This window comes from Fusarium musae, chromosome 10 (assembly GCF_019915245.1).
Source record: "Fusarium musae strain F31 chromosome 10, whole genome shotgun sequence".
Lineage (NCBI taxonomy): Eukaryota > Fungi > Ascomycota > Sordariomycetes > Hypocreales > Nectriaceae > Fusarium > Fusarium musae.
Window position 1 is genome coordinate 714,068 of NC_058396.1, and position 13,316 is coordinate 727,383.

The following is a 13,316-nucleotide window of genomic DNA, read 5'->3' on the forward strand; positions in this document are numbered from 1 at the left end:
GTATAAATACTACTTACCCTTTAGTAACTATATTAACCTTTTTCCTTTACCTTAGCTAAAAGACAGGCTTAGTATACTTATTACACTTTTACTTAAAGGTTAGTTAGACCTTAACTAAGTAAGAGATTAAGTATAAACTTATAAGTATATTTCCTAACCTAACTTTCCTTATTAATTATAGTTATTAATATTAATTATAGCTACTAGCATAATACCTATATAAAATAGCCTATAGCTATATAATTAAGCTTATTATATAACTAACTATAACTTTAATATAGCTATTAGGCCTATTTTATAAGTAGCTAATAAAGAAAATCTAAAAGATATTTATATAATAATAACTACTATTAAGAAGAACTTTTTATTAAAGTATTAATTTAACTTTATTAAAATAGCTATCTTTAACTATAAGTTAATAGGGTTAATTAATTATATAGATTATTTAATCTATTTTAATATAATTAACCTAGGTTAGGTTAATAATAAGCTTATAAGCCTTTTAAACTTAAAAAGGGTTTTAAAAAAAAGTTATCCCTTTTAATTAAATTAAGTAGCCTTCTTTACTGCCTTTATAAGCTTAAACTTAAATATATATAAAAAGTAGCTTTATAATATAACTAAAAGGGTTATTACTATAAAAAGAGTCTTATTATTAATATAAAAATAAAGGTAAGGTAATAGTAGGGTTTAAAGATTTAAAAGAAAAAGGTTAACTTTTATATAAGTTAGTTAATAGAAGTTAAATTAACTTAAAGTTAATAATAACTTTATTAATTAATTATATATACCTAGATATATAATTAATTACCTTTATATTTAAAAACTATAAATAATATAAAATTAATAATAAAATAGTAGTTAAACTAGGGAAAGTTAATAATAACTAGCTTTATTAATTAAATATATATACTTAAATATATCTTAAGTATTAATTAAGTATTTTTTTTTTATTTTTTTTTTTAATTACTATTAGCCTTATTTAAAGCTATTAACCTTTTAACTTTTTATATAATAGCTTAAATAGTAAAGCCTTTATAATAAGCTAAAATTATAAAGCTTAAAATTAATTAAAATTTATTTACTTTAAATAATATAATTATTACTTTAATAAAATAATATAAGTACTGCCTTTTAGTAATTATATTAACTTTTTTCCTTTACCTTAGCTAAAAGATAGGCCTAGTATATTTATTATACTTTTAAAGTATATTTTTTAATTTAACTTTCTTTATTAATTATAATTACTAATATTAATTATAGCTATTAATATAATACTTATTATATAAAATAGCTTATAGTTATATAATTAAGCTTATTATATAACTAGCTATAATTTTAATATAGCTATTAAGCTTATTTTATAAGTAATTAATAAAAAAAATCTAGAAAATATTTATATAATAATAGCTATTATTAAAAAGAACTTTTTATTAAAGTATTAATTTAACTGTATTAAAATAGCTATTTTTAATTATAAGTTAATAAAGTTAATTAATTATATAAATTATTAAGCTTATTTTAATATAATTAACTTAAGTTAAGTTAATAATAAGCTTATAAGCCTTTTAAACTTAAAAAGAGTCTTAAAAAAAAGTTATTTTTTTTAATTAAATTAAGTAGCTTTCTTTACTGCTTTTATAAGCTTAAATATATATAAAAAGTAGCTTTATAATATAACTAAAAGGGTTATTATTATAAAAAAAGTCTTATTATTAATATAAAAATAAAAACAAGGTAATAGTAGGGTTTTATAAAAGAAAAAGGTTACTTTTATTTATATAAATTAGTTAATAAAAGTTAAATTAACTTAAAGTTAATAATAACTAGTTTTATTAATTAATTATATATACCTAGGTATATAACTAATTGCCTTTATATTTAAAAACTGTAAATAATATAAAATTAATAATAAAATAGTAGTTTAAACTAGGGATTAATTAGCTATATTTACTTTTAATTTATATTTTTTATATTACTTTATATTACTTTATAATTTAATTTAATCTATTATTAACTTATTAAGCTACTTTTAGCTTATTAATATTTATAGTTTTTCTTTTAATATTAAAACTTTTATTTTATAATTTATTTTTTTACTTTTTTATTTTTATTTTTATTTTTTTATTTTATTTTATTTTATTTTTTTTTTAATTACTATTAGCTTTTTTTTAAGCTATTAAGCTTTTAACTTTTTTTATAATAGCTTAAATAATAAAGCCTTTATAATAAGCTAGAATTATAAAGCTTAAAATTAATTAAAGTTTATTTACTTTAAGTAATATAACTATTGCTTTAATTAAGTAATATAAATATTACTTATCCCTTAATAGCTATATTAACTTTCTTCCTTTACTTTAGTTAAAAAAATACTAAGCTTAGTATATTTATTATATTTTTAAAATATATTCCTTAACTTAACTATTAATTATAGTTATTAATATCTATTATAGCTACTAATATAATACTTATATAAAATAGCTTATAGCTATATAATTAAGCTTATTATATAATTTACTATAACTTTAATATAGCTATTAAGCTTATTATAAAAGTAATTAATAAAAAAAAATATAAAGAGTTATATATAATAGTAATTATTATTAAAAAAAACTTTTTATTAAAGTATTAATTTAACTTTATTAAAATAGCTATTTTTAATTATAGCTTAATTAAGTTAATTTATTATATAGACTTTTATAATTTAATTAATATAACTTAAGTTAATAAAAAGCTATTAACTTTTAAAGACTTAAAGAAATACTTAAAAGAAAGTCTTTCCTTTTAGTTAAATTAAATAGCCTTCCTTACTGCCTTTATAGGCCTAAACTTAAATATATATAAAAAGTAGCTTTTTAATATAGCTAAAAGGGTTATTATAGTAAAAAAAGAGCTATTTTTAAATTAATAATAAAAAAATAAAGTTAACTTTTATATAAGTTAGTTAGTAAAAGTTAAATTAACTTAAAATTAATAATAACTCTATTAATTAAATATATATATTTAAGTATATAATTAATTACTTTTATATTTAAATTATAAATAAAGTAAAATTAATAATAAAATAGTAATTAAACTAGGGTTTTTTTTTATAATAGCTTTTAATTCTTATAATAAAATATTTATATTATTAATTTAATTACTTTAATTATATATTTTAATTTTATAAACTATACTTAATATTAGCTATTATTATTACTTAATTTAATAGCTATAATAAAAGCTTATTATTTTATTAATAAGTTTTAGTTTTATTTTAAGTAATCAGCTAGGTCTTTTAAGGCTTTTAATTTACTTATAATAGTTAATATAATAAATATATTTTATATATTTAAAAGCCTTATAATATAATTAAAGATTATAAAATTAATTTATTATATTAATATTAATTTATTAATATATAATAAGTCTTTATTTATAATATTTAAATATTAAAAGAAAATATATAAATTAAAGATATTATTAATATTAAAATTATTAATATTAGTTAAATTACTATTTATATAAATATTAATTATTATAATAAAATAGTTATAGCTATTAATATTAATTATATAATATAATATTTTTAAATGGTTTTTATAATTTTTAATTTATTTAAAATTAAGCTTTTAAAGTTAAAGCTTTAATATTAATTACTTTAATTAAATAATAATAAAAAAAGCCTTTAGCTTATTAAAGCTAAAAAAAATATCTTTTTATATTTATAAATTAAAACTACTTATTTAATTAAATTATAAAGTTAAAAGTAATATTATATAACTTTAAGACTTATTTTTAAAGTTATTATATTTTTTAATATTATATTTTTTTTTTTTTTTTTAATTACTATTAGCCTTATTTAGGGCTATTAACCTTTTAACTTTTTATATAATAACTTAAATAGTAAGGCCCTTATAGTAAGCTAGAATTATAGAAGTTAAGTTTAGTTAAGGTTTATCTGCCTTAAGTAGTGTAATTACTGCCTTAATTAAGTAATATAAGTACTACTTACCTTTTAGCAGCTATATTAACCTTCTTCCTTTACCCTAGCTAAAAGACTAAGATATCTTTAATTAACCCTTATAATATACCAGGCCTAGTATATCTATTACACTTTTAAAGTATATTCCCTAACCTGACTTTCCTTTTATTAATTACAGTTACTAATATTAATTATAGCTACTAGTATAATACCTGCTATATAAAATAGCCTATAGCTATATAATTAAGCTTACTATATAACTAGCTATAACTTTAATATAGCTATTAGGCCTGCTTTATAGGCAGTTAATAAAGAAGATCTAGAAGATATTTATATAATAATAGCTACTATTAGGAAGAACTTTTTATTAAGGTATTAATCTAACTTTATTAAAATAGCTATCTTTAATTATAAGTTAATTAAGTTAATTAATTATATAGATTATTTAGCCTATCTTAATATAATTAACTTAAGCTAGGTTTATAATAAGCTTATAAGCCTTTTAAACCTAGAGAGGGTTTTAAAGAAAGGTTATTCTTTTTAATTAAATTAAGTAGCTTTCCTTATTGCCTTTATAAGCTTAAATATATATAAAGAGTAGCTTTATAATATAGCTAAAAGGGTTATTACTATAAAGGGGATCCTGTTATTGATATAATAGGCTGGTTATAGTCTAAGACTATAATAATAGAAGGGCAGTATGTCTATATATAGAGTTCTGGGATAAAGGCAGGGTAATAGTAGGGTTTAAAGGTTTAAAGGAAGAAGGTTAACTCTATTTATATAAGTTAGTTAGTGAAAGCTAAATTAACCTGAAGTCGATAATAACTCTATTAATTAAATATATATGCCTAGGCATATAACTAATCGCCCTTGCGTCTGAATTGCAGATAAAGTAAAATTAATAATAAAATAGTAATTAAACTGGGGTTTAATATTATATATAATACTTTATATATAATATATTAAAAAGCAAGTATTATATTATATTATTTTTATTATAAGACCTTATTAGCTATATTTTATATATTATTATAAAGATATTTTATTTTTTTAATATTTAAATATATAATTAACTGCTTTTATATTTAAATTATAAATAAAGTAAAATTAATAATAAAATAATAGTTAAATTAAAATAATAAGTAATATAATTAAAAAGTTACCTTAATAGGCATTAACCCTATTTTAGGCAATTTACTAAGTCTTTTAATATATATATTTAATCTATAATATAATTATTAAAGGCTTTATTTTTAGCTTTATTTTTATTAATATTAAATAGCTATATTTAATAATTAAAAATTATAAAATTAACTTATTATATTATTAATAGTTTATTAATATATAATAAGTATTTTTTTATAATTTTATAATACTTTAAAAAAAATTAAAAGACTAATATAATATTAAGCTTAAAGCTATAGATTTTAATTAAAAGGCTAGATATTATTATATCTTATATTAGTTTTTAAAATCTTTAGCTTATTTAAAATTAAGCTTTTAAAGTTAAAGCCTTAGTATTAATTACCTTAATTAAGTAATAATAAAAAAGGTATTTAGCTTATTAAAGCTAGAAAAAATATCTTTTTATATTTATAAATTAAAACTACTTATTTAATTAAATTATAAGATTAAAGGCAGTAGTATTATATAACTTTAAGACTTACTTTTAAAGTTATTATATTTTTTTAATATTATATATAATATCTTATATATAATATATTAAAAAATAAGTATTATATTATATTATTTTTATTATAAGACTTTATTAGCTATACTTTATATATTATTATAAAGATATTTTTACTTTTTTTAATAACTTAATATATTATAACTTTTATAAAAAGCTAAAATCTTTTTTACTTTTTAAGCTTTTTAAAATATTTTAAAATTAAGTTTATAATAAGCTATTTTTTTTAATTACTATTAGCTTTATTTAAGGCTATTAAGCTTTTAACTTTTTATATAATAGCTTAAATAGTAAGGCCTTTATAATAAGCTAAAATTATAAAGCTTAAAATTAATTAAAGTTTATTTACTTTAAGTAATATAATTACTGCTTTAATTAAGTAATATAAATATTACTTATCTTTTAGTAATTATATTAAGCTTTTTCCTTTACTTTAATTAAAAGACTAAGATAATACTAGGCCTAGTATACTTATTATAAAATATATTTATTAACCTGACTTTCTTTTTATTAATTATAGTTATTAATATTAATTATAACTATTAATAAGATATTAAATAAAAGCCTAAAGCTTAATTAAAGCTATTATATAATTAACTATAACTTTATTATTATAATTAAATTAATATTAAGTTAAGTTAATAATAAAGTTTATTATAAGCTTTATATAATAGCTATAGCTATTAAAAAGAACTTTTTATTTAAAAGCCTATTTATTTTAATTAAAATAGCTATTTTTAATTATATTTTAATTTATTTAATTAATTATATAAATCTAGCTTACTTAAGTTATTTTATTTATTTAATTTAGCTAGCTAAAAAGCTAGCTAAATTAAATAAGTTAAAAAAGGCTTTAAAAAAAGGCTTATTTTTTAATATAAAAAAAGTAGCTTTTTTTATTATATTAATAAATCTATTAGCTTTATATAAAAAGTAGCTTAAAAATATAAATATTAAGGCTAATTATTTATATTATATTTTTTTAATTATATAAAATTAAAAGTAAAAGTAAGATAATAAAAAAGTTTTATAAAAAAAAAAAGTTAATTTTTATATAAATTAATTAGTAAAAGCTAAATTAACTTTTATTAATTAAATATATATATTTAAATATATAATTAATTACTTTTATATTTAAATTATAAATAAAATAAAATTAATAATAAAATAGTAATTAAATTAAAAAAAAATATCTTTATAATAATATATAAAGTATAGCTAATAAAGTCTTATAATAAAAATAATATAATATAATATTTATATTTTAATATATTATATATAAAGTATTATATATAATATTAAAAAAATATAATAATTTTAAAAATAAGTTTTAAATTTATATAATATTATTATTTTTAACTTTATAATTTAATTAAATAAATAGGTTTAATTTATAAATATAAAAAGATATCTTTAATTTAATTATTATTTTATTATTAATTTTACTTTATTTATTTAAATATAAAGGCAGTTAATTATATATCTAGGTATATATATTTAATTAATAAAGTTATTATTAACTTTAAGTTAATTTAACTTTTATTAATTAATTTATATAAAAGTTAATCTTATTTCTTTATTATTAATTTAAATATAGCTTCCCTTTTATTATAATAACTCTTTTAGCTATATTAAAAAGCTACTTTTTATATATATTTAAGCCTATAAAGGCAGTAAAGAAAGCTATTAAATTTAACTAAAAAGAAAGACTTTTCTTTAAGTATTTTTTTAAGTCTTTAAAAGCTAATAGCTTAGTATTAACTTAAATTATATTAATTAAGCTATAAAGATTTATATAATAAATTAACTTAATTAAGCTATAATTAAAAATAGCTATTTTAATAAAGTTAAATTAATACTTTAATAAGAAGTTTTTTTTAATAGTAATTACTATTATATATAACTTTTTATATTCTTTTTTATTAATTACCTTTATAATAAGCTTAATAATTATATTAAAGTTATAATAAGCTATATAATAAGCTTAATTATATAGCTATAGGCTATTTTATATAAGTATTATATTAATAATTATAATAAATATTAGTAACTGTAATTAATAAGTTAAAAAATATACTTTATAATAAGTATATTAAGCTTAGTATTCGTTTAATTAAAGTAAAGAAAAAAGGTTAATATAGCTATTAAAAGGTAAGTAATACTTATATTATTTAATTAAGGTAATAATTATATTACTTAAAGTAAATAAACTTTAATTAATTTTAAGCTTTATAATTCTAGCTTATTATAAGGGCCTTATTATTTAAGCTATTATATAAAAAGTTAAAAGCTTAATAGCCTTAAATAAAGCTAATAATAATTAAAAAAATATATATATATATTTTTTTAATTTTAATAAGTTAAATACTTTTTTTATTATTATATAATTAAAATAATTAATATTAAAACTTTAATTTTAAAACTTAAATTTTAAATAAATTAAAAATTATTAAAATATTAAAATATTTTTATAATAATATATAAAGTATAGCTAATAAGGTTTTATATAATAAAAATAATATAATATAATACTTATTTTTTAATATATTATATATAAGGCATTATATATAATATTAAAAAATATAATAATTTTAAAAGTAAGTATTAAAGTTATATAATACTATAGCCTTTAACTTTATAATTTAATTAACTAAATAGCTTTAATTTATAAATATAAAAAGATATTTTTCCTAGCTTTAATAAGCTAAATGCCTTTTTTATTATTACTTAATTAAGGTAATTAATATTAAAGCTTTAACTTAAATAAACTATTTTAAAATAAGCTAAAAATTAAATAAGCTATTATAAAATATATTATTATATAATTACTATTAATAGCTATAACTATCTTATTATAGCAGTTAATAACTATATAAATAGTAATTTAATTAATATTAATAATTTTAATATTAATAATATCTTTAATTCATATACCTTTTTTTAATATTTAAATATTATAAATAAAGACTTATTATATATTAATAAATTAATATTAATATAATATATTAATTTTATAATTTTTATTTATATTATAAGGCTTTTAAATATATAAAATATATTTATTATCTTAATTATTATAATTAAATTAAAGGCTTTAAAAAGCTTAATTAATTACTTAAAATAAAATTAAAACTTATTAATAAAATAATAAGCTTTTATTATAGCTATTAAATTAAGTAATAATAATAGCTAATATTAAGTATAGTTTATAAAGGTAAAATATATAGTTAAAGTAATTAAATTAATAATATAAATATTATTTTTTTTTTTTTTTTTAATTACTATTAGCCTTATTTAAGGCTATTAAGCTTTTAACTTTTTATATAATAGCTTAAATAGTAAGGCCCCTATAGTAGGCCAGAATTATAGGAGTTAATATTAATTAAGGTTTATTTACTTTAAGTAATATAATTACTACCTTAACTAAGTAATATAAGTACTACCTACAGGTCCTTTAGCAGCTATATTAACCTTCTTCCTTTACCCCTATTAAAAGATCTTTAATTAACCCTTATAATATACTAGGCCTAATATACCTATTATAAAGTATATTCACTAACCTAACTATTAATTACAGTTACTAATATTAATTATAGCTACTAATAAGATACCTGCTATATATAAAAGCCTAAAGCCTAATTAAAGCTATTATATAATTAACTATAACCTTATTACTGTAATTAAATTAATACTAAGCTAGGCTAATAGTAAAGATTACTATAAGCTCTATATAATAGCTATAACTATTAAAAAGAACTTCTTATTTAAAAGCCTATCTAGCTTAATTAAGATAGCTATTTTTAACTATACCTTAATTAACTTAATTAATTATATAGATCTAGCTTACTTAGGTTATCTTATTTATTTAGTTTAGCTAGCTAAGAAGCTAGCTAAATTAAATAAGCTAGAAAAGGCTATAAAAAAAGGCCTGCTTTTTAATATAAAGGAGATAGCTTTCCTTACTATATTAATAGGTAACTTAGCCTTATATAAAGAGTAGCTTAAGAATATAATTATTAAGGCTAATTATCTATACTATATCCTCCTAATTATATAAAATTAAGGGTAAAGGCAGGGTAATGGCAGGGTTTAAAGGAAGAAGGTTGACTTTTATATAAGTTAGTTAGCAAAAGCTAAATTAACTTCTATTAATTAAATGCACGTGCCTAGGCACGTGACTAACTGCCCTTGCGTCTGAATAGATAAAGTGAAATTAATAATAAAACAGTAGTTAAACTAGGGATATAAATATTATATTATAGGAATTAAAGGCTATTATAAAGTAAAAAAAAGGAAATAAAAAGGAAAAAAAAAGTAAAAAAGTAAATTATAAAATAAAGATTTTAGTATTAAAAGAAAAACTATAAATATTAATAAACTAAAGCTAGCTTAGTAAATTAATAATAAATTAAATTAAGTTATAAAGTAATATAAAGTAATATAAAAAATATAAATTAAAGGTAAATATAGTTAATTAATACTTAAAAAGTTAAAAATTATAAAAATTAATATAAAATATCCTTAGTTTAATTACTATTTTATTATTAATTTTACTTTATTTATAATTTAAATATAAAAGTAATTAATTATATACCTAGGTATATATATTTAATTAATAGAGTTATTATTAACTTTAAGTTAATTTAGCTTTTATTAACTAACTTATATAAAAGTTAACTTTCTTTTTTTAAACCTTTAGTCCTAGAACCTTGCTATTACCTTGCCTTTATTTTTATATTAATAATAAAATCCCTTTTATAATAATAACCCTTTTAGCTATATTATAAAGCTACTCTTTATATATATTTAAACTTATAAAAGCAGTAAGGAAAGCTACTTAATTTAATTAAAAAAAATAACTTTTTTTTAAAACTCTCTCTAGGTTTAAAAGGCTTATAAGCTTATTATAGACCTAGCCTAAGTTAATTATACTAAAATAGGCTAAATAATCTATATAATTAATTAACTTAATTAACTTATAGTTAAAGATAGTTATTTTAATAAAGTTAAATTAATACTTTAATAAAAAGTTCTTTTTAATAGTAGTTATTATTATATAAATATCCTTAAGTATTAATTAGCTATATTTACTTTTAATTTATATTCTTTATATTACTTTATATTACTTTATAACTTAATTTAATCTATTACTAACTTATTAAGCTAGCTTTAGCTTATTAATATTTATAGTTTTTTTTTTAATATTAAAACCTTTATTTTATAATTTACTTTTTTACTTTTTTTTTCTTTTTTATTTTTTTTCTTTTACTTTATAATAGCCTTTAATTCTTATAATATAATATTTATATTATTAATTTAATTACTTTAATTATATATTTTAACTTTATAAATTATATTTAATATTAGCTATTATTATTACTTAATTTAATAGCTATAATAAAAGCTTATTACTTTATTAATAAGTTTTAATTTTACTTTAAGTAATTAGCTAGGTTTTTTAAAGCTTTTAATTTACTTATAATAGTTAATATAATAAATATATTTTATATATTTAAAAGCCTTATAATATAATTAACCCCAGTTCAACCACTGTTTCATCATTGATTTCACTTTATCTGCAGTTCAGACGCAAGGGCGGTTAGTCACGTGCCTAGGCACGTGCATTCAATTAATAGAGTCATCATCGACTTCAGGTCAATTTGGCTTTCGCCGACTAACTTACACAAAAGTCAACCTTCTTCCTTCAAACCTTCGAACCCCGCCATTACCCCGCCTTCACCCCAGCTTTACGCTCATAGTCTCAGACTATGACCAGCCTATCAATTTCGTACAATCAGGAGGATACAGCACAGATAATCGGCCTCAATAATCACATTCTCAAGCCACTCTTCGTACAAGGCTGAACCTATTAACGCAGTAAGGAAAGCTGCCTCCTCTATATCAAGAGGCAGGCCTTCTCTTATAGCCCTTTCTAGCTTATTCAATCTAGCCAGCTCCCTAGCCAGCCAAACCAGATAAACAAGATAACCTAGGCAGGCCAGATCCATACAACTAATCAAGTCAATCAGGGCACAGTCAAAAACAGCCATCTTAACTAGGCTAGATAGGCTTCTAGACAAGAAGTTCTTCTTAATAGCTACAGCCATCATACAGAGCTTGCAGCAATCTTTACTATTAGCCCAGCCTAGTACCAATTCAATCGCAGCAATAAGGTCGTGGTTAGTTATACAATAGCCCTAATCAGGCTCCAGGCTCTTGCGTACAGGCATCCTGTCAGTGGCTATGATTGATGTCAGCAACTGTAACCAACAGAGGGAAAGTCAGGTCGGCGAACGTACTTTGCGATGGGTGCACTAGGCCCGTCTTTTAGCAGGGGTGAAGGAAGAAGGTCGATACAGCTGCCGAAGGGTAAGCGGTACTTATGCTGCTTAGTCAAGGCAGCAATTGCGCCACTTAAGGCAGATAAACCTTAACTGATATTGACTCCTGTAATTCTGGCCTACTATAGGGGCCTCACTATTTAAGCCATCGTATAAAAAGTTAAAAGCTCGATAGCCCCGAATAAGGCTAACGGCAACCAAAAAAAAAAAAAAATAATATAATTAAAAATTATAAAATTAACTTATTATATTAGTATTAATTTATTAATATATAGTAAGCTTTTATTTATAATATGTAAATATTAAAAAAAAGTATATAAATTAGAGATATTATTAATATTAAGATTATTAATATTAGTTAAATTACTATTTATATAAGTATTAACTATTATAATAAGATAGTTATAGCTATTAATACTAATTATATAATATAATATCTTTAGATAGTTTTTATAGTTTTTAATTTATTTAAAATTAGGCTTTTAAAGTTAAAGCTTTAATATTAATTACTTTAACTAAGTAATAATAAAGAAGGCTTTTAGCTTATTAAAGCTAAGGAAAATATCTTTTTATATTTATATATTAAGGCTATTTATTTAATTAAATTATAAGGTTAAAAGTAATATTATATAACTTTAAGACTTACTTTTAAAGTTATTATATTTTTTAATATTATATATAATACTTTATATATAATATATTAAAAAATAAGTATTATATTATATTATTTTTATTATAAGACTTTATTAGCTATACCTTATATATTACTATAAAGATATTTTATCTTTTTAATATAAATATTTTTTAAATCTTTTTTATTAGCTGCTTATAAGGCAGGCCTAATAGCTATATTAAAGTTATAGCTAGTTATATAGTAGGCCTAATTATATAGCTATAAGCTATTTTATATAGTAAGTATTATATTAATAGCTTTAATAGATATTAGTAATTATAACTAATAAGTCAGGGAATATACTTTATAATAAGTATATTAAGTTTAATATTCTTTTAACTAAAGTAAAGGAAAAAGGTTAATATAATTATTAAAGAGTAAGTAATACTTATACTGCTTAATTAAAGTAGTAATTATATTACTTAAAGTAAATAAACTTTAATTAATTTTAAGCTTTATAATTCTAGCTTACTATAAGGGCCTTATTATTTAAGCTATTATATAAAAAGTTAAAAGCTTAATAGCCTTAAATAAGGCTAATAGTAATTAAAAAAAAAAAAATATAAAATATAATATTATATAATTAATATTAATAATAGCTATAATTATTTAATTAAAGTAATTAATACTTATATATTTAGCTTT